We start from the raw sequence: 25,071 nt of genomic DNA on the forward strand, positions 1-25,071 counted from the left end.
TTAAACTTTGAGGACGTGAAGTGTCACTTGTGAAATGAGGCCATTGCAGTAATATAATTACGAATAATTTCCTAATGATGGCTATGGTGGTAATGATGATAGTAACAATGACAATGATTTTAAAAGCGAGGAGGTGGCATCGGATATGGATAATGATGGCGATGGTGGAATCGGAAGTCGATGATGATTATAGTGACTTCTGAAGTGGACAATGGCGAAGATTGTGGCTTCGGAAGAGGATGAAGGCGAAGATTGTGGCTTCGGAAGAGGATGAAGGCGAAGATTGTGGCTTCGGAAGAGGATGAAGGCGAAGATTGTGGCTTCGGAAGAAGATGAAGGCGAAGATTGTGGCTTCGGAAGAGGATGAAGGCGAAGATCGTGGCTTCGGAAGTGTATGATGGCGAAGATTGTGGCTTCGGAAGTGTATGATGGCGAAGATTGTGGCTTCGGAAGTGGATGATGCACAGATTGTGGCTTCGGAAGGGGATGATGGCACAGATTGTGGCTTGGGAAGTGTATGATGGCACAGATTATGGCTCTGGAAATGGATGATGGCAAAGATTGTGGCTTCGAAAGTGGATGATGGCGAAGATTGCGGCTTCGGAAGTGGATGATGGCACAGATTATGGCTTTGGAAATGGATAATGGCAAAGATTGTGGCTTCGGAAGTGTATGATGGCACAGATTGTGACTTCGGAAGTGGATAATGGCACAGATTGTGGCTTCGGAAGTTGATGATGGCACAGATTGTGGCTTCGAAAGTGGATGATGGCGATGGCGATGGTGACTTCAGAAGTGGATGATGGCGATGGCGATGGTGACTTCAGAAGTGGATGATGGCGACGATGGTGCCTTCGGAAATGGATGATGGCGACGATGGTGACTTCAGAAGAGGATGATGGCGATGGCGATGGTGACTTCAGAAGTGGATGATGGCGACGATGGTGACTTCAGAAGTGTATGATGGCGACGGAAGTGGATGACGGTGACGATGGCAACGATAGTGCCTTGAAGTGAATGATGACGAAGTTGATGACATTGGAGGCGGATAATGATCAGGATGAGGTTGATGAACCAATTGATAAATGGATGTTGACACTGGCCTGTAATGACAAACCGTGAATTATTACTTATTATTATGATGATCACGATAGTTATGACGCAATACCACTGCCATTGAATAACAGCCGCTGTAATCGCAATAAATCAGTGTAACAACTGGATAAAGCATCACTGCGATTGTGTACACGTTTTTCAGACTGCATGGGGACATACCTGGGGTGTTAACCCTCTCGACTCGCGATACAGAAGCAGGTGCTACATTCTCTTGTTTTTATTGTGTCAATGTGTAATACTGAGCGGCTTGAAATATGCATCGATCGGCTGAACCGCGCGCTGCCGTTCTTTCCAAGGATTTTTCTCCGCTGGATTTATTAATATTCGATCATTTATTGATGCTGTATTACTGCTGGTATATTTTACTGTCAAAAGAGATGTTTAAGGTGGTTAAAAATGAGATTCGGAGGACAAGCGTCTGTTTGCGAAAAGAAACGTTTTTGTACGGGTCTCTACGTACGGTACATTACCGACACTACTGCCTTGTTCGTAGTCGGGTTTGTGATTGTTGTTTGTTCGAATTGTCAATACCATGAAAAGTTTTAAGTACCGGTATGTTAAACAGACTTAGATATCCTGAGTGTGTGTAAATGAATGAAGCAGTAGCAGGAGCAGCATCATCTTGAAGCCTTAAGCTCCATTAGACCTGTTCCGATTTCATGAACTAGAACTGTTCTAACATTCTCTTCCTCGGTCTGCCAACATTTCTTATGCCATGCACTCTATAGTTCATTATTAATTTTGGAATGCGTAGTCCTCCATTAGCTCTATATATTCTTTCCATTATTTCTATATTGGTGATTTTTTTTATAAAATTAAAATTGTGAGTTTCCTTCTGATATCTTCATTTCTCTTCTTGTCTAGCAGAGTATATCCAGCAATACTCCTTAAAAATCTCATTTCTGCAGCTTCGATCTTGCTTTCTTCATTTTTGTTTGTTGTCCAAAATTCTGCGTCGTGCAATAACATGGGAACAGTCATTACTTATAAAATTTTAACTTGGTTTCTTTCCGAGTGTTCTAAAGGTATCTTTTTATTTTGCAGTATATATAAAATTGAATTTATCAATTTTCTTTCTAATATATACATTTTTGAGATATGAAGTATAGTAGTCCAGATAGTTAAAACTTACTGTTCTGTAGTGTTTCCTTCTAAAATTTTCTTGCTCCTTGTTTACGTTCCTTTAAATCTAAGTCTGTAGGTTTCCTAACGAAAATATTTAGGTTATAATTTTTACTTGGGTTATTTATTTTAAATAAAGCTTTTTGTAAATTATTTTCAGAACTAGCCTACAAATCAGAACCCTGTCGTCTGCAAATAAAGTCTTGTTCCTAATTTTAATACGAGTTTCTAAATGTATCTGCCATTTTCTCATGACATTGTCCACAAGTAAGAGTTGAATTAAAAATCGTCGGTGATATAGGTCATTCTTGTCTGACTCCTTTTTTTCTTGTTGCTGTTTTATTTTTGCTACATTTCGATCCAATATCTTCTGTGATTTTATTTTCTGTATGAAGATTTTTTGTCCTTATTAAATGCAATTGTATACCTTCCTATTGCATCATACTGTATAGTTTATTTCAGTTGACCTTGTCAAAAGCTTTTTCAAGTCCATAAATGCTATGAACTTTGATACATTATATTCTCGGTGTTTTCCAATCATTTGGTTGTAAATGAAGTAAAGGAAATTGATTATTGAACGTAAAATAATTTTAAAATGTTTATAGTTAATTACATACTTATTATGCGATACAAATAGTTTCGAACAGTGGTCTAATTTCATTGTTTAGGCCTACTATTTCCGCTTTACATTTCAGGACAAGAGAAACTTGAACACTGTCCAATTTTCGTTCTTGCCGAGATATTTGCGTTTTTCATTTTAGACATTTTAGGTCTATATAAATCTTCTTCTGTCGACAAAGAGGTAGTTATGCCCCAAGAGATCCTTCGATTCTTCTTATGAAATATCGTATCCAGATTCTCTACTAAAGTCACTAATTTCAGTACCTCCGTTATTGAGGAAGAGTTACTATCCATTTGGAATTTCTTTGTCTTGAAATATTTTGTTCAGATTCAATACTAAAACCACTCTTAAATTCTTCTGCTTTAAAGACATCAGAAGTATTGAAATTATGTATTTTTTCTACTCGCCATAAGAATATAGGTATGGAATTATTATTACTCTAATAACTTGAACAGTAACGAATGCTGAAAAAATAGCACATTATTCGTATAACTATAGTTCAACTATTACCGTAACCAACAAAGGTTTTCTTGTTATTTTTTACTGTAATGATTAATTTTGAATGTGGGGTTAGAAGAAACACATAGGCCACTGAGACGAGCACTTTCATCTTCTACATAATCTTACAGTTACAGTTAATCTATTATCATAACCAACCAAGATTTTCTTGATATTTTTTACTGTAATGATGTGTGATTAGAAGAAATACTCGTATGTAATATATAGTGCTCTATTAAGTGGAAGGGGAGGACGGCATGAATCCTAATGAGAGGAAAATGACATTTGGAACCGAAAGTTTTCAAGGTTCGCCATAGTAAGTGCCAATGATGTACTTGAGGACTAACTGAAGACACATGCTTCCGTCTACAAAGAAGGCAATGCGTAGTGGAAATTAAATATTTGAAGGCGAGTTGCTTCGGATTTTCAATTAGTTTTAATTGAATTTGTAGAACAAGGTTCTCATACGGGACATCGCATGGATTTAATTAAATAAGACAACAGGTTTATAAATTCTGCAACTTCCTGTCTCACCTTCTTCAGCAGAGAGATCTGTTGCAAGATGTAGATAGAGAGGCTGGGAGAGAGAGGAAGTATGGGTAAAGGCATAAGGGGGGGAAGTGAGGAAGTGTGCTATATCAGGAGCAGGAACAACTAAAGATCGCTCTCAGAAATAAAACAAAACAGTAGAGCTCAATAGCGAAAGCTAAATGTTGATTCTTCTTGTTTTTATTTTCTTAATAAGCGAGAGTATAGTTTTCAATCCACTCAAGTTGGTTTCCGAGATAATGGAAGAAGAGTTAATATATTCAGTTTTTTATAGGTTAACAATACTTATAGTCTACCTATCGGATATGTCTAATAATTTTACCTGTACGTAACACTAAATAATAATAATAATAATAATAATAATAATCATCATCATCATCATCTGTAACATGACAGCCCATAAAGGGCCAACACTGACAAGCCGGCTGCTGGTTTCACGTCCACATACATACCCTAGCAGAGGTGAAAACTCATCTAACCCAGACATGGGAGTAAGGGTGGGGAGGTATAGATGATCGGGATCACTCCTTCCACAATATTGTGGATGTAGCTGCTTGTATTTACACAACACTCAACGGGTAACTATATGAACTTGGCTTCTCTTCTGCTTGGGGTGTGCAAAACTAATGTGGCATGCGATTACATTAAACATTTTAAATCAAATCTAACACGCAATATAGGCATTCATATGGTCACTATGGCTTTGCACTTATAAAAAAAAATCATTTTTGTGCTCTAGATCGCCTACACTGGTCAGAACTAGTTTGTATATAGTTGGATGAATACTATTACTACGTAAAACAGATACAAGATGATAGTCTGCAGTATTTTAACCATGTTTATTTTAGAAACAAATATTCGCAGACTAATGTGGATCCAAAGATTACCAGCATCTTAGCTGTGAAATTACGTAAGTTAGGAAAGTCGTGAATTATTAATAATTCATACAATTTCTTGCCGTTTTACCTGTCATTTTAAGAAGGGTATTGTTCTCTATGACTCGAATATATGTTCTGAAATTCGATAGCTTGATCTCACTGCATTTTAACTATTAGTGACTGTGAGTTGGCTTTCCCCATTAACATATTTTTCTTAAAAAAATTCGTCTATTGCACCCTGTACAACAAATTGAATTAAAATAATATATTGCTTCATCGCATATAAGAACTATTTTATTAATATAAACCACTGTAACAATCCTATTTTATACTCATACCTATAAATTTATGTTTACCAGAATCCTTCGTAGATTCAAGATCGAAGTGTCGTCTGATATTATATTTTGTACAAATTTCAACTGAACAGTCGAGGCATTGAGCTTTACCTTTAATCATAGTAACAAAATAGTATGTTCTCGGTTTTTAAACACCCTGTCCTTTAAAAAAGTGTGGATTTAGAAAACTGCTACGCTAAATATGTAGAAGGCTTGGAGTGAATACGCCTTGAAAATTTAAAAGCCTTGCGCCTGTTATGGAAACTAAGGTATGGAACACTTTGTCAGAAATATGGTAACTTATGGGAATTAGGTCCATTGCTTCAGGTAACATGCCAGTGCATCCCCGCCCCACCTCTATAAACTTAACTTTCAAAACATTGCGGGGATCCATAAATAATAGAGCCTTTGTATATATTATTAAGCCAGTTAGAGCGAAGTCTCAAAGTTTCTTACAGGCAGTAAAAACACCTTATCTTTTGTAGGGCTAGTGGCTAACATTGCATATTTCAAGGTGATGGGTAGATTCGTCGTCATATTGACATGTGATACTACTACGCCTACGACTACGACTACTAGTACTACTACTACTACCTACTACTACTACTACTACTACTACTACTACTACTACCTACTACTACTACTACCTACTACTACAACTACAACATACTACTACTACTACAACTACAACATACTACTACTACTACTGCTACTACAACTTATTACTACCAACTACTACTACTACTACCAACTACTACTACTACTACTACCACCACCAACTACTACTATTACTACTACTACCACCAACTACTACTACCACCACCAATTACTACTTCTACTACTACCACCACCAACTACTACTACTACTACTACTACTACTACTACTACTACTACTACTACTACCACCAACTACTACCACCACCAACTACTACCACCACCAACTACTACCACCACCAACTACTACTACTATTACCACCAACTACTACTACTACCACCAACTACTACTACTACTACTACTACTACTACTACTACTACTACCACCAACTACTACTACTACTACTACCACCAACTACTACTACTACCACCTACTACTATTACTACTACTACCACCAACTACTACTATTACTACTACTACTATTACTACTTCTACTACCACCACCTACTACTACTACTACTACCACCAACTACTACCACCACTACTACCACCACCAACTACTACTATTACTACTACTACTACCACCAACTACTACTATTACTACTACTACCACCACCAATTACTACTTCTACTACTACCACCACTAACTACTACTACTACTACTACTACTACCACCAACTAGTACTATTACTACTACTATCACCACCACCTAGTACTATTACTACTACTACTACCACCACCAAATACTACTATTACTACTACTACCACCACCAAATACTACTATTACTACTACTACTACCACCACCAACTACTACTATTGCTACTACTACCACCACCAAATACTACTATTACTACTACTACCACCACCAACTACTACTATTACTACCACCAACTACTACTATTACTACTATTACCACCACCAACTACTACTATTACTACTATTACCACCACCAACTACTACTATTACTACTATTACCACCACCAACTACTACTATTACTACTACTACTACTACCACTACCACCAACTACTACTACTACTACTACTACTACCACTACCACTACCACTACCAACTACTACTACTACTACTACTACCACCACCAACTACTACTACTACTACTACTACTACTACTACTACTATTACTACTACGACTACTACTACTACTACTGCTATTACTACAACTACTACTACAACCACCAATTACTACTATTATTATTATTACTACTACTACAACCACCAACTACTACTATTACTACTACTAATACCACCACCAACTACTACTATTACTACTACTAATACCACCACCAACTACTACTATTACTACTACTACTACCACCACCAACTACTACTATTACTAGTACTACTACTACCACCACCACCACGAATTACTACTACTACTACTACTACTACTGCTGCTGCTACTACTACTACTGCTACTACTAGGTAGTAGTTATGTGTGGTGGTGGTGGTGGTGATATGGTTGGTAGTAGGCTTAGTAGGAGTAGGAGTAGCACAAATAATAATACTGTTGATATTAAAAATAAAACTGGAGCAGCCATTTCATACTAATTTGTAATGTGGAAAATAAAAGTTGTAAATGAAGATAGACTTCAGAACACATATTTTTTCGGCGAACAATTATGTTCGGGTTATACTTCGAATTTTGAAACTCCATGATAGTGATAAATGAAAATCCACAATATTGCAATGATAGGCATAGAAATTTTAATGTAAAAAATCTCATAATATCCATTGCCTATTGGAAGAACAGAGAATAAGATAAGCATTAGATTGCTATAGGTACTCCAGATTTTGTAATTATAATTTATGTAATTGAGGATCTAATATTCTAAATGTGCTAAGTGTTAGAAATAACTTTCTGATGGAAAACACACTGTGAAATTCATGTAGAGATATCTACAACACCGTCTTTTGGAGTACGAAGAGTCACTTAGAGTTGAGCTACGACAAAGACAATTTAGTATGATATTCTCATGTGGATGTTCCTCCCTTTGTATGAATAAAATTACATTTGAGTAATCGGCACTTAGCTCATTTAGAATGTTAGGTCATCAATTATGTTTTATAGAGTATGTTTGTTGTGCATATTTCCAGTCACATCTTAATATTTCTTTCTGCTTATATATCCGTCCTCTAATAGTAAGAGAAATAATATTTTTCCACATTGGTACAGTCTATTCTAGTCATATAAGCTATAAAATAATACACAAATATATATGTGTATATACTACATAACAAATGACGGAAAACATTTGGGTTTTATTTTTCGTCTAAAGTGGTTTCCATCGATTGTAAAAATAAGAGTGTAGGTGTTATGACATTTTTTAAAAACTTGTAAGCTTGTTCGTTCATTTTATTTAAATGTTAATAAAATTCCAATGAACATTTTAAAATGTCAACTTGAATTATAATATTTCATTCGTTTAACATTACGTCGTATGTTATTCCAGTATTCAATTCAAACAAAAAAGAAAAAAAAACGATATCTGTATGTTTGAACAGCAAACCAAAAGATTTAAATTATATTAAATGAAAGTAGCTTTTTATTATACATCCTACAGGTGTTAGTAATAAATTATAAAATAACATAATACAACTTGAAAATTTAACCTACTCGTAATGTGGGATATACATAGTACTCGTACAGCACTATAGAAAATAACGTATGGTTAGTTAATGAAACAATAATACAAATAAGAATAAATCTTAAGCTAAATCATTAAGAGACAAATTAATGTGAAACACTAACTTACAAACAGATATAAATAGTATAATAAAGATGTCTAGCCTGTCGGCCTCCTATACAAATCTGGCTTTCAGCTATAGCTCCCTGTAAACTGAATAATTTCAAGGGAAAAATTGTTTGGAGCTACAAATTTAAGTAACACAGAAAGTGTGCGCTCATTGTTGGTTCTCTGACGTCTTGTTAACCCACTTGAAGTATGTGTATAAAAGGGAATAATTAATACACGTTAGGCCTAATGTTCTTTAACAGAAAACCACACATTTAAGTCCACAAATTGTGCACTCAATTTTGGGTCTCTGACGTCTTGTCAACCCACTTCAAGTATGATGGATGAAGAGGAAATAATTGTGCGGAGCCTGGTAGAGTTTCTAGGTAACTTAGTCGGTAGAGCGTTGGCGCATTCTACTAAAGATCTCGGGTTCGATGCCCAGCCCCAGAACAAATTTTCCCTTGATAATATTCATGTCTACCTCCTATCTAATAATTTTATAAACTTGTTCTGACACGTCCGTAGGGCTCAGCAGTCTCTGAACTCGCACGTGTTTAACTGCCACCAACATTTTACGATTATACAAAAAAAAAAAAAAAAAAAAAAAAAAAAAAAAAAAAAAACATTATCTAGATTTCTGTGTGTGCATTACTCTTATAGACAAAAGTATAATCAGAAGTAAATTTCGTTTTCAAAATAGACTTTCTGTAGACAAAAATTTGGGATTCTGTGAACAGGGATTGCTCTTGGGTCACCAAGACGAGTAGACATTTTAGCGTACAATGCTGACACTAAACAGGGCATCATTGTGGACCCCACGATACGTTTTGAAGTAGGATGAGATCAGTCAGCCGAGGTCCACCTTGAGAAGAAGTCGATATACGAGCCTACAGTAAATTATTTCAAGCTGAAATATGCCTTAATTCACGTTGAGGTATTCGGCTTGCTCATAGGTGCTCGAAGGGACTATACCAGCTTTTTTCGAAGAATTTCGACGGCAGTTTGCTCTGCCAACATCTCTCAGGGATGAAATTGTGATAATTATGTTAAAAAAATCCTGCCATATCCTAATTAATCACGTGGTGCCACATTAATAGCGATTGTACTTTTTCACGCACTTTTCTTTGTTTCCCTTTTTTAAAATTTAGTATCTATGTTTACATATGTATAATAATTTTTTTGAGGTTATATTGAGTTCGTAAGGGCTACCCTCAATGGGGGGCAGCAGTTTAATATATATATATATATATATATATATATATATATATATATATATATATATATATAGTGAACTCCAGAACAGTGACTGTATGATTTGTCACAGTAATTGATTACAAAGAATAATTATGGTATTTTAATGTTGTTTATATTCATTCATTCATTCATTCATTCATTCATAATTTTTTGGTCTCTTTCTCAAAATTGCACAAATCTGCACAAAACAATGATTTGCGTTTTATGGGCATAATAATCACTAATAGGCCGATCATTTTTATATTTAAAGGGGAACGAAATTGGATTTTGGTTAAAAATTTTGGTTTACTTATTTTTTCACTGTAGGCCTATTATTTGGCTTTGCCTTTTAAAATGTCGTATAATATGTCTAGTTTTATTTTTCGATTTTCTGAGAAGTTCGAATTTTAGCGCTAATGATTAATAAATTTACGGATTTTTGGCGGGAAACTATATAATATATACTTTTTAGTTTTCAATTTATCCTTTCATTTTTCCTCTTTAAAGTAGTATGTCTATTATGCTAATTTTTCGTTTTTCTGAGGAGGAGGCATAGTACATCTAAAGAAATCTTATATTGACCCCCATTTTCCACAAGTGTGGTTTTTCATACAAAAGGAATCTTCTTTTAGATTCTATTTAATACACATTAAATTTTCAGGAATTATTTAGATGTGTTACATGTAGGTACTGAAAAAAATGCATGAGAGCAGAATAACTGCATGTTAGATAAGATTCATACGCAGAACATCAGGGTATACTGGATGAGATTTTAAAATAATAACTGCCATTTATTAAACAACTGAAAACAAAGACAATCTTGCAATATATCCATCAGTATCAATTAGTTACAAATTGCTTTTAGAGAACTCGGAGGTTCATTTGGCGTCCTCATATAAGCCCGCCATCGGTCTCTATCCTAAGCAAGATTAATCCAGTTCCTAGCATCATATCCCACCTCCCTTAAATCCATTTTAATATTATCCTTCCATCTATGTCTTGGCCTCCTCAAAGGTCTTTTTCCCTCAAGTCTTCCAACTAACACTCTATATGCATGTCTGAATTCGCCCATATGTGGTACATGCTCTGCCCGTCTCAAACGTCTGAATTTAATGTTCCTGATTATGTCAGGTGAAGAATACAATGCGTGCAGTTCTGCGTTGTGTAACTTTTTCCATTCTCCTCTAACTTCATCCCTCTTAGCCACAAATATTTTCCTAAGCACCTTATTTTCAAACACTCTAAGCGTCTGTTCCTCTCTCAAAGTGAGAGTCCAAGTTTCACAACCATACAGAACAACCGGTAATATAACTGTTTATAAAATCTAACTTTCAGCTTCTTTTAGAGGAGACATGATGGTAAAAGATTCTCAATCGAATAATAGTCGGCATTTCCCATATTTATTCTGAGTTTAATTTCCTCCCGAGTGTCGTTTATATTTGATCGTGTTGCTCCAAGATATTTGAAGTTTTCCACCTTTTCAAAGGATATATTTCCAATTTTTATATATTTCCCATTTCACTCTATGTTCTGGTCATGAGATATAATCATATACTTTGTATTTTCTGGTATTTACTTCCAAACCTATTTCTTTATTTTCTTCAAGTAAAATTGCTGTGTTGTCTCTAATCGTTTATGCGGGTGACGTGAATATGTAAGGAGAAAACCCACAAACAGTCAATCAGTATTAATACAATTGAAAATTTCATCTGGAAAGAATGAGCTCAACCAGAATCCCTGAAGCCATGTAAAGATATGCTCCAAGAGGCCAAAGATCTGTGGTTCGTTCTAAGAAGAGACTGCGTGTAAATTTTATGTAGAACCATAACAGGCCTTTAGGCCTAATACTTGTCAGGCAGAGAAGAGGAGAGGACATAATGTACTGAAACAATGTTAAAGTTTGGAGATGTTACAGGAGGCAGTGGTGTTCTAACTTGGAGAATTCTGCCTTGTCTGACACAAGAGTAAGGAAATAAATTAAAGAAAAACTATGTTTCAACATAAGTTGAGTTACGTATCCATGAGCTCTGAAAGAATCAGCCGTCTAGCTTCAACAGTTTTCAAGAAATGTTCCTTAGGTAAGACATAAATTAACATTGTCAAGATAGGCAATTTCGTGCCCCCTTAAGAAAAGTTGTCATCAAAATTGTTACCCACTTTAAATTATGTTAATAATAAAATTTTAAATATATTTCCTCCTTGTCAAAAAATCAGTAGTACTGTGAAATTTCACCATTGTGGTTGAAGATTAAAAGTATTATTGAGAGCCGAAGAGATTGTCAGTGAGAGCTAAGACGAAATATAGAAAAAGTGATCATTTTCTAGTAAACATGACTATATTTCATATGAATCATTCCGGGTTGAATTGTCACTCAGAAACTGAATATGTTATATGTAATTACCAGACTGCGACCTACGGTCACCGATTCGCGAGACTGAAGTTTGGAATGCACGGAGTATACATTGACGTCATGATCCATGAGGTGGGATGGCACTGAGAATACAGTTGGTTTCGTAAGAAATTACATTACCGCCTTCCTAATTCTGCTTGGTGTGGATCCTTGCAATCACCACACGTACTTGAGATTCTAGTAAACAAGTATATTTTATTTCTTTTTATTTATATATTTCATTATTTATATATGCATGTTTGTGTTAGTGTTAATTTCGCTGTTTTATAATTCACACTACTGGGGAAAATGACGAGAATTAAGAGCACCAAACGTTCCCTTCAGAACAGACTTATAGAGAAGTTCGAAAAGAAATATTTTCTTATTAAAGAAAGAAATTGAATTTTACAGATTGTTAAAAAAGTATAAGGTTCTTTAAAAAACAGTGTAATAGCAAAATATAATTGGAAAATATTTAATTACATAGCCAAAACTAGCCTTCAACATCAAAATCAGAAATAAAACATGAAAAAGAATTTCATTGAGATTTGAGTATAATGTTGGTACATGCCAAAATACCTTTCAACAATATTTCAAAGCGTTTCTTGAAAAAAGTTGTTTTGAGTGAAATTAGGAGATACATTTCTTTTGATACGTTGCGAATGTACCTTGTAATTCGGTGCATTAAATTTTGAAGGAATATATTTTATGTAAGAACTGTATATTTTTTCTTTTCTGCTCACACACAAATGTTTATTTTATTTTGTTAAAACTTGTACAGTATAATGTAAATTGAAACATATAATGTTGGGCAATTAATTTTTTGTACTAGAAATGCACTATATATATTATATTTGTAAACGTGAATATTTTGTGTCCTACTGTGACTGAATGTTTACATGTTGAGGCAAGGAGTAACTGCACTTACCATCGCCCATTCACCTCGATCTACACAACACAGTGGTCGGTGCGTTCGTAACTTAATGCGATTCGGTACCCTGCGCCGCAGTGTGGTAATTACTATAACTTACATAGATAGAATACTAAAAATAACTTTTTCTACTAAAGTGCGAAACGATAGATTTCCTGGAAACAGAAATGGCATTGGAAGTGCGATTTCCTACATTAATTGCGGATTAACATTTCCGCACGTACTTTCCGCACACTACAGTCTTCTCTCCTAAATGAAATATGAGATGTTTCACATTTATATAAAGGGCTGATAATGAGAATAGATTATTCACCAAATAAAATGAGAAAACACATTGTATCCATGAACTCTTCGTCTTCCTTCTCATCTTCAAAGCCATAATTCAGAACGACTTTAATATTGAAACATTAAGCATACACAATGTCGTCCAAACTAAATAGCTGTTTATATCGACACTGGATTTATATTAGTGTCATGGCAACAAATCTGATGACGTACAGTAGATGAAAACGCGTTTTAATGTTTTTAAACATATTTTCAATTGGACGCAATTACGCAATAAGAGACCAACCGCCAAAAACCTGTTTTCGACATATTGACCATTGAAATAAATCTGTTTTTATTAAACATTGTATGCAAGAAGCATTGTAACATTCATACTGTTACAACAAAAAAGTAAAAGTATAAATAATACTAAAAAAGGCTAACTGATTTTTAATAAGAGACCAGCAGTTGATTTAATATTGCAAGGCAAAATAAATACCATACATTTTATGCAATAAAAGAATTTTGTTATAAATAGCAGCAAAATGCAGATATCGCATTCTTGATTTTTTCTGAGTTAAACTATTCAGCCAACAGCAGATTTGTGCAAAAAATTTCTAAATTTTTGTCCAAATTGTTGGTTGGTCTGTTGTTGCGTAACTCTGTCCAGTTGAAATTAAATAATTAATTGCATTTAATAATAATATTTTCGTAGAAAATGGCGTGTAACACACTTGCGGGAAGAGTCAGTGCAAAACTCGATTGGAGCACTCGCTTGCGTTCGCGTTCCAAATTTCATGCTCGTTTTGCAATGAAGCCCTTCCCGCACTATAGTATTACAAAATACTACACTACATACAGTAGAATGTCCACACCTGTGGAGTAACGGCTAGCGCATCTGGCCGCGAAACCAGGTGGTCCGGGTTCGATTCCCGGTCGGGATAATTTACCTGGTTGAGGTTTTTCCAGGGTTTTTCCTCAACCCAATATTAGCAAATGCTGGGTAACTTTCGGTGCTAGACCCCGGACTCATTTCACCGGTATTATCACCTTCATCTCATTCAGACGCTAAATAACCTGAGATGTTGATAAAGCGTCGTAAAATAACCCAGTAAAATAAAAAAAAATACAGTAGAATCCCGATTATCCGCCATCCTATTAACCGATTGTTGGATTATCCGACTGTCTTTTTTTTTTGCTACAGAAATATATGAAGTTCTATACATTATATTAACACGATGATATTAATATAATAATGATTATACTTACTAATATTTTTATTGATATATTAAATATTTCATTTGAGGCTAGTCGTTACTTTCTTCGAGAGAGAATTATTACAAGACTTTACCCTTACACAGTATGGTATATTAAAGTTGTTGTACTCTATAGCATCTGTATAAAATGTCTTCCACGAATATCAAAATAAATCGTGTTGTACTAAGTATCAAAAAGGCAAATAGAGTTGTTTGGGGAATGAGAAACTGTGGCTCATGTCAGAATACGAAATTGGAATCACAACTGTATGCAATTTAATAAAAATCAAGGATAAAGTGTATAAAGTACGTAAATCTACAACATGAGACGTCCAGTCTTCCTATCTTTCAACAGATAGCCATTGTAAGGAGCTTCCTTGCAACTTAACAATTCGTTGTTAACATCCAGACTTAAATCAGTAAGTTCTGATCCACTACCTAGCGCATTCAATACAAAACCATAGAGGAGCTTATGCTACGGATTATCAGATTTTTTCGATTAACCGTTCAGTTCAGCCCCTAATTACAACGGATAATAGAGGTTCTACTGTATTTCGATATAGGTAAGAGATGCTAAAATTGGTCGACCAGCAGTTTGGTTCATATAAACAAGGGGCTGATATATCCACAAGAGAAACTCGTAATCTTGGTGCGTGCAAAGACCCCAGGTAGGCGCCGGCCGTTCCGAGGGGTGTGAGATTTCATCCCCACAGGATAATTATTGCCCACGCGATTTATTAACAGCTGAAGACTCCATTATGACGCCCGGGGATACCGGGTCGATATGTTCTTATGGTGCCTCAGTCTGTCTTGGACTTGGTTTTAAATGCGTTGTTTTCACGATTCTCTGCTCCCGGACTTAGCATGAACAATACTTCTTGCATCAAGCAAGACATAATTCACCATCTTTGTAGATAACAATTTTTATTGCCGTTTTCGTTTTTATAAATTTCCTCTGTTTCTTTATTTTCACGATCTCGTCTTTCCACTTTTCATTTCGATTTCTTTCTCTATTTAATTTCTCCTGTACTGTTTTTGTTACTCTTCTATTGCCTCTTTTCTATTATGCTATCTTGTGTTGTTTATTGAATTTCTCTTCCTCTCTGTTTTTCTCTTTCCTCTGTTTATATTCTCCTTCTGTCATTTCTCCCCGTTTTCTTAATTGTGTCTAATCACTCTTCATTTATCTTCATCCTTTTGTTTTCTTCTTTTTGTTTATTTTCCATCTTACTTTTTCACATTCCCTCGTTAATCATATTTCTCTATTATTCTTTCATTCTTCCTCTTACTTTTTAACTCCTTCCTCTTTTTAACTTCCTCTTACTTTTAACTTCTTCCTCTTTTTCACTTCTTCCTCTTACTTTTCACTTCTTCCTCTTAACTTTTCACTTCTGCACTTCATCTCACTTCTGCACTTCATCTCACTTCTACACTTCTTCATCTCACTTCTCCACTTCTTCATCTCACTTCTCCACTTCTTCATCTCACTTCTCCACTTCTTCATCTCACTTCTCCACTTCTTCATCTCACTTCTCCACTTCTTCATCTCACTTCTCCACTTCTTCATCTCACTTCTCCACTTCTCACTTCTGCACTTCTTCATCTCACTTCTCCACTTCTTCCTCTCACTTCTCCACTTCTTCATCTCACTTCTCCACTTCTTCCTCTCACTTCTCCACTTCTTCATCTCACTTCTCCACTTCTTCATCTCACTTCTCCACTTCTTCATCTCACTTCTCCACTTCTTCATCTCACTTCTCCACTTCTTCATCTCACTTTCCCACTTCTTCCTTTCACTTCCCACTTCTTCCTCTCGCTTACCCACTTCTTCCTCTCACTTTCCCACTTCTCCCTCTTATATTTTCATTTCTTCTCCTTTCTCCACTTCTTCCTCTTTTTTACTTCTTTCTCTTACTTTTCACTTATTACTCTTTTCTTCTTCTTCCTCTTCTCCCTCTTACTTTTCCCAGTTCTCCTCTTAAATTTTCCACTTCTCCTTCTTACATTTTCATTTGTCTCCTTTTCTTCAGGTCTCCTCCTTAACCTTTCCACTTCTCACTCTTAATTTTTTCCACTTCTCTCTCTATAAAAGAATGTACAGAAGTAATAGAAATGATACAGTAAGATTTCCTTTCACACGAAAATATTACAATTTATAATTACTGCCGAAGAAATGGTTTCTTAATATCGAATATACCACTTAAGAACATCAATCGCAATGTCTAAAAGATATGACTTCTGTAATTCTTGTGAAGTCTAAAACTACGCCAGAACTTTGGCAAGAGATCCTCGTGCCTCGACAACATTTATATTGTCTAGCTTGTATTTGGTTTTGTAAACGTGACAGTAGGCTCATTATGCTCTTCTTCTTGGAGTCCACCTCCTCTGGCTGTCCTTCGTGAGACTCAAAATGGACAGTAGGATCCAATGTTAATCCATATTTCTCAGATGGTCTGAACGCGATGATATCGATGCGTCTGCTCATCGGCCAAACCAGAGACCTCCTCATAAACAGTGTAGCCACATTTCATGAATTCATGTTTACTTTATTCCATTTTCTTACACTCTCTTGTCGCTCTTCTGGTCATTTATTCCTCAATTTTTCTTCTTTGCTTCTTATTCACTAGCCGTAGCTCGTTCAGTTAACATATTAACACACACACACACAGAGAGAGAGAGAGAGAGAGAGAGAGAGAGAGAGAGATATCTATGTCTTATTCTCGGTATGTGATGTGATATGAGTTATGATGGACTAATCGATTACGTCATAAATTTCCTTCATAAATTTGTTTTATTGGTGATTGATAATTAAGTTATTTTTTCTTCCTTTTATTTCTTAATTACGCAGTCTTTGTTGAGTGTCTTCTTTTTATTTTTATTTTTTATGTTTCTTTTATGATTAATCAGTTTTACCATTTATCTGCTCATTTATTTTTTCGTTTTCTTTCCGTCTATTGTCTTATTATTTTGGTGTTCTGTACTCGCTATCGGTAGCTGAATGTGGTAGATTGTCACGGTTTGACGTCCCTTCTTGGTTGACTGTACAACAGGTCTTCGCGACGATGAAATTGGCTGAACAGCTGGTCAGAGAGGCGAGATTGCTGTCACCACAGATATTGTCATAAACTCGGTCTGGGCGTGACGTATTTCCGGTTCACATAGCAGAGCACTGCAGATAACGACGGGCGGGCGATATGGAACTGTTTAAGTCTACGGTTATCGGCTGTCATAACGTAAAGTTGCTGGAGGTGTTAAGGTAATCCCGGAAACAAAGTTGAGACGAGTGGTACAGTCGCGCCAACAGCAACGAACAGCTTTATCGCGTTTCTTTGTAAACATAACCTCAAAGAAATACTACTTGACTCTTCATTATTTGTACTGCATTTGAATCTGTAACGGAAAGTCAAAAATGTTTTCCGTGAGCTGAAAATTAACATAACAATATTCCATTTAATACGAGTAATAATTATTTCTACATAGTACCGACACAAAAAAGTGAAGACGCAATGCATCTACGTGGTTGTTGAGTACATCACCAATTCCAGCCTAATAATAGTGACAATAAAACGGAGAATAACGATAGAATGTAAAATGTAATATCAGAAAGCGAATTAATTAGTAAGAGAATGGTGTATTGAAGTACAGTAAAACCTCCCTAATATGAAACGCGATCGTTCCAGAATTTTTTTTTTTTTTTTTTTTTTTTTTTTTCCACAGGTTTTCGGCTGAGTTTTGGCAAAACTAAAAATAGACTATTGCAATATGCTCACTGTATGAAGAACACAATGAAGAAATAATTTGAAATAACAGTTACTACAGTACATGCAAAGTGAAATTTATTTTCATAATTATTAACTTACGTAATTGGAGCCTCTCTCCCTCCCTCTCTCTGCGCCCTAGTTTCTTGGCCCCACATTTCTTTTAAAGAATATTGCAACGACTTTTTTTTAAGGGAACGTTGTAGGATTTCCTTGGCGTCCTGCATCAATTCAGAATGTAAATTGCGCTCGGTTGTGTAACTGAAGTTGTGTTTTGTGGAAAATAGATTAACCAGGGGTTGTCAGCACAGAGCACCCTGAGGCTAGCGTCTCTTATCCGCGGAAAACGCAGTGCACCATGGTGCACTCGTAGCTGCTAACGGGTATGCTCTCTATCTCTTCCTGCTGCACGACGGTGCATACGGGACGGCACCACTTACCCTTTGCACATTTCATCGAGTGCTGACGACCACTGCTTTAGACAAATCGTGTATGAATTGAAATATTTCAGTGTGTGTTAGTACTTCGCCCATGTCACTTTCATAGGTATATTAAGTAAAGAAGTGGTCCTAGTATGGATCACTGAGGTGCTCCACTTTATAATTCCTTAGTTTGCTTATTTCTCCTTCTAATTTACACACAATCTTCTACTTTTTAGATACTTTTTAACCAATTAATATTTTCACCAGATGAAATTGTTGCTATGAGACGATTCTGATTACAGTAGAGCGTCTCGTTTAGGCACAGTGTATGTATTTATGTAATGTATGTATGTATTTATTCACACTGCAAATGGGTAAATACCCGGTGGCAATGGTAACTAATTAAACTCAATATTGACAATTAATAATAAACACCATGTAATGTAATTTGTATCTTAACCCTAAGTTCGAACTAAAACCCACGAGTATGATATGTTCATACATGCACAAGTACCTTTCAGAACTACACTGATTTCGCTGTCAACTCACTACACTGGAACTACGACACATTTCACTGTTACTATCCTGATTTCAATAACCCTTCAAAAACATTTCACTGTTCAAATACTTTGCTCTACCACTATAAACTATAAAACTTCACTGACACAAACATACTTCACTGACACAACACACTCCACTAATATAAGACTTTAATAACAAAACATTAATTAAACCCTTTAAATAGTGTGCATAATGTACTACTGTTTATTAGTAAAGCCCTTAAACCTATATTTAAATACATTTTTGGTTATTGGTAAAGCCTTTAATAATTCTGCAGGTAAAGCATTCCAGTCCCTGACAGTACGATTGAGAATAGAAAACTTTCCAGTGTCCGTCCTCTGTCTACTTTCCCTCAATTATGCGAGTGGTCGTTCCTTGAAGAGTAATTTGACGGCTGCAACCTATTTTTATTTATCTCCAAGCAGGCTCACCTCTGTATGTTTTGAACATTGCGCATAATCGAATTCGCGTTCTCCTGTCCGTGGATGTGTCCCATTTTAATGTTGAATTATTACAACGCTTGAGAGCCCGTTTTTTTAATCTTTTCCAATGTCTTAAAATGAATAATGATTCATAAAGGTCAACATATCAAAAATGCAATACGTGGCACGACAACTTAGGAAGGGGCCAAGGTACACTACCCAACTGATGGCATCACTTCTACTTGACACGTCCAACAAGTACGGGGGTATCGTGTGGCCAGCGATAGCTGGATTTCGAAACCGGATTTCGCTACCTATCGTATACCCCAAATTCATCACGGTGCTGGATGGACACCGATTCCATACTCTGGCCGAATTTTCGCGGGAGAATTCCTTCTCCGTGAGGACTTGAACCAGTTAGGACTTTTTCGGTCTAAAAACTTCATTTTACACAACCTTTTTGAAATCCGCTATACTTAGCTTTAAAGTACACAAAGGGCCTGTTTTTAATCTTGTTTTCTCTTCACGGTTTTCAATTTCTAGTTACATTCATTCTTAGGTGATGTCGGTTTGTATTTCGTTTAAAAAATGTAATACTGCAAAATGTTTCATTCCATGTATTGTTAGTGCATGAATGAGTCATTAGAATCAATTGCAATAAAACCGACGCGTGTAGTAAGCCCTGATATTCGCAGTGCGATGTCGTAACCCTTACCGCGGTTATTACGTTGCGAAATCCCACACTCTGCACTAAGCGAACTATTGCTGTCACTCCACCACAAAGGACTCCGAACACAAAGGTGGTTTCGCAGCAATATGTGGGACATGGTGGAAGTATCCTATATAAAGCTCAACCCTAGCTCAATCAGCTGACTGTTTTTTTACCAAAGGTGCCTCTATCGATTCTCGGGAGATTTGGTGCCGTTTCTAATGAAAAACGGTGGGCAATGAGGCTAGTTTTCCGCGAGTACTGTGACTTTGTCTCCTATATTATTGTACCGTTATTTTCAAATATATTTTGCATTATATATCATGTCATGTCCCATGATACAAACCTTGTCATGTCATAGTATACCCTGCCATGTCATTTGAAGTAATTTCATATCATTTTTCACATTCCCGTTCACATTGTAATAATTCATGTAAGATATTGTTGGTAGTAAGAACGAAGACGACGTTAGCCCATTCTGTGTCGCTTTAATACTACAATGAGTAAATACTTAATTACAAAGAGCAAACAATAAAGCTTGCTTTGTTTTTCGGAACAGAGAGAAACCCAATGTTTAAGGAACTGCTTACTTCAGTCGGTCGTAATTCTGCGTTTAGACTTAGTATCTGCAATAAAATTACTGTTGTATACAGTAACATCGCATGGATGTTCTAAGGAGAGCTACAAATTTTTAAATATCTGAAGTATTGCAATAATTAACACAGTAATTGTGTCTTGCATTAATATTATTACAATGATCGTTTCGAAAACAGAAAACTCTTATCAAATGTCAGTCTGTCTCAAGTTGAAGAGCAGTTCTTCGCTTCATAATGAAATGTAATTATGAAAATATAAAATTATACCTTCCATTTACCTCTTTTTTTTAACTGAAATTTTCATTTTGGTCTTAGTATTTTAAAACAATTGAATTTGTTCATTGAACTTGTTAAATAAAAGTTTTGTGGCGCGGCGAAGCATCGCTTGATATAAAGCACCAATGTAAAACAATCTTGCATTTTCATAAGAGAAAATGTGTCTGGTCATAAGTTTAGACACAATTATACAATATAACTCATAAACATTTACATAAATAATAATTCTGGAGATAATTAGTTTTTTTAATCCTGGTTGGGACAAGTTACCTGTGAAGTTTCTTCCGGGGTTTTCCCTCAACCCATTAAGAACAAATGCTGGGAACTTTCGACATTGGACCCTGGACTCATTTCTGAGGCACTATCACCTTCAGGAAGGGAAAAGGTACGAGAGATGCAATTGGACTGCTACGAACAATCGGCATAAAATACCTAGAGAAGAATAAAGAAGTGCATGTGTTTTGTATGGAGTGTTGCATTGTATGGGGCAGAAACATGGACATTACGACGAAGTGAAGAGAAGCGAGTAGAAGCATTTGAAATATGGAGAAGAATGGAACGTGTGAAGCGGACAGACAGAATAAGAAACGTAGCTGTGTTGGAAAGAGTGAGTGAACAAAGAATGGTGCTGAAACTGATCAGGAAGCGGAAAAGAAATTGGTTGGGTCACTGACTGAGAATAAACTCCTACTGAAGGATGCACTGGAAGGAATGGTGAACGGGATAAGAGTTGGGAGTAGAAGAAGATATCAGATGATAGACGACATTAAGAGGAAACAAAAGGAAGGCAGAAAATAGGAAAGACTGGAAAAAGCTGGGTTTGCAATGAAAGACCTACCCTTGGGCAGAACCTAATTGAATGAATGTAGTATTTGTGGACTTTAGAAAAGGCGTTTGGCAGAGTGGATTGGAATGAACTGACGGGGATCCTAAAGAAAGTTGGTGTGGATTGGAAAGAGATGAGGCTGTTCAGTAATCTTTGTATAAAACGAGTCGAAGTCAGGATAGCAGAAGAAATGTTAGAAGAGGAGTATGTCAAGGATGCCCTTTATCACCAATCCTGTTCAACATCTACCTGGAGGATTTAATGAAGAACTGTTTTCAGAACATGGTGGGAGTGATAATAGGAGGAAGAAGAATAAAATGTATACGATCTACTGATGATGTGGCGTTGTTAGCAGAAGAGGAAATGATACTAAGGTATATGCTATTGGAGCTAAATGACAGCATCGTAAAATAGCCCACCATAAATTCGTTTTTTAATTCAATTTTGCGTGTGTAACATAATAATTCCTTAATCCATGAATATTCTGTTCACTGAAGACACCAGAATTTTCTTTAATAACTTGTTATTCCTAAAATTTCCGAACATTCACAATATTAAGTTTTAGTATATACCCTACAAAGGTAGCTTCTTTACGTATCATGAAGCCACTTGGAGGAGCATGGAAGTAGAGTCCCTGCTTTCATGACCTCGGCACTAGAATAAAGTGGTGTGATCGGCACCATGCTCCGACCACCTTTTCTGTCAGGAAAGAACCGATACTCAATTTGATAGAAGGCTGAGTGAATCTCGGGGCTGTTCTGCAAGTTTGGCAACGAGAAAATTCCGTCATCACCAAGAATAGATTTAATATATACTTCCCTTAATATTGTCATATAAGGAGATCTTATGTGCATTACTAAGGTTTTGTTTTATTAATTACAAGCCCTTGGTCAGGAACCCAGTGTTGTGATTTTGTAAAATCTTCAATGCATCATCGCTACCGCTTTTACGAAGTTCGGTTCAAAACGACAATGTCCGTAACGTGTGCGAATTGAAATATTTCAGTGTGTGTTAGTACTTCGTCCATGTCACTTTCATATATTAAGTAAAGAAGTGGTCCCAGTATGGATCACTGAGGTGCTCCACTTTATAATTCCAGAGTCTGCTTACATCTCCTTCTAATTTAAATAGAATCTTCTACTTTTTACATAATTTTTAACCGATTAATATTTTCACCAGATGAAATTGTTGCTTTGAGACCTTTCTGAGTTTGAAGAGGAAGGCACACATTACATTTATGTCCACGATGCACATTATACTACAGTCTGATCAGTTTGTGTAGGGATAATATTAATTATTATAAAGCTATTATGATAGTAGGAAAAATTTCTTGCGGGTTGTATTATGATGGGAGTTTCCATATATGACAATCAACAATGAATAAGCTGAAAGGACAAATGAAAATCGTAGATGATTAAAATGGTTACTAGAAATCAGCAGCGGGCACAATGTGTTCTTTGGTATGCTAAATTTGAGAGTGTTGAAAGAGTTCAAAGGGAATTTCGACGTGAGTATGGTGTGTGTAATGTACCTAAATACGATTCCATAATGTTCTGGTATCGAACATTTGTAGAAACAGGTTCCGTGTTAAAATAAAACATGTAGGAGGTCGCAGGCGAAACCCAGTACGAGAAGCAGCTATCTCTTGGGTTGGTTCTCAAACTTCCCAGATTTAACCCCTCCTGACTTCTTCGTGTAGGGTTTTGTTAAAGACATTTTATATCCACAGAAACCCAGGAACATTGATGATATTTGAGCAAAAATTACTTATGCTTTTCAACACATCACTCCTCTTATGCCACAACGAACATGGGCTGAATGCATGACTGTTATGAGTTGTGCAGGGTGCACAATGGGGATCATGTTGAGGTCTGAGGAATCTCCCATCTTCCAGTGTTGTATGCACAGTTTCAACAAATAAAGTTCTGTAGTAAATATTTTACGATGTTTTTATTTGATCCACACTGAAACGGATCATCCTGTATTTTGGTGACTCATATTACAAATGCACATTATCTAGACGGGGATATGTAGGCGACATTTACGCACTTTGCTGTCCTTACATTAATCACAATCGGAAGGAAGTCTTCATACATACTCTTCGCAATCGTCATGGTAGCTCAGTGTCAGGAGACTCGTGTTCAAATCTCTGTAGATCCACCCTGAATTTATAAGTTGTGTTGGGCAAGCCAGTGGTCCAGACAACATGAAGGTTTTCTCTGGGTACTCCGGTTATCCTGTAACATCCCAACAATTCACTCACTCACTCACTCACTCACTCACTCACTCACTCACTCACTCACTCACTCACTCACTCACTCACTCACTCACTCACTCACTCACTCACTCACTCACTATGAGTGCAATGTAGACCCACCGCCTATGGTGCGCTCTGGATAGTCTTTTGACGAACTAAGTGGTCTACAGTTCTTGGTAATAGTGATGTCTATGAGCCAAGCTTGTAGAATCGCGCAAAAAAAAATATATAGGCCTATTTACTCATTGCGACTATGCTGTCATAACTGTCATGTAAATATACCCCTTAGATGAGCAATACTGAAGTAATTTATACGCAAATCGTGTCCTACAAATCTGGTTAATAGTGCTGAAATATTTATGGACTAACTGTACAGAAACAGTTCTCGGTATTCACCGTGATAGGAAAGGGGGGGGGGGAATTGACGCGTTTTCAATTCTCTTTTTCCGCCATTATGTTTTGAATGTTCAGTGATGAACACCTGAATTGCATCTCTTTCCTTGTCTGTTTTAATTGTTACGTTTCAGTGAATTGCTCGCGTCTACAGTTTTTTAAAAGCGTTGATTGTTTTTTTATGCTGGTTCTTTTGTTGCACGTCATTAAAGCGACAGGCGTCCGATAAAAATGCAAAGCTGTCCTG

General features: G+C 36.2%; 1 protein-coding gene and 1 pseudogene across 3 annotated transcripts in view; both read left to right on the top strand.

The window, feature by feature from the left end:
• The window catches only part of LOC138700565 (cytochrome c oxidase subunit 1-like), a 33,056-nt pseudogene extending 32,219 nt beyond the window's left edge, over window positions 1-837 (top strand).
• Window positions 1-25,071, top strand: part of LOC138699959 (uncharacterized) — a 599,613-nt gene that overhangs the window by 113,966 nt on the left and 460,576 nt on the right. The window lies entirely within an intron of this gene.

The sequence above is a fragment of the Periplaneta americana genome, chromosome 5, assembly GCF_040183065.1.
Source record: "Periplaneta americana isolate PAMFEO1 chromosome 5, P.americana_PAMFEO1_priV1, whole genome shotgun sequence".
Lineage (NCBI taxonomy): Eukaryota > Metazoa > Arthropoda > Insecta > Blattodea > Blattidae > Periplaneta > Periplaneta americana.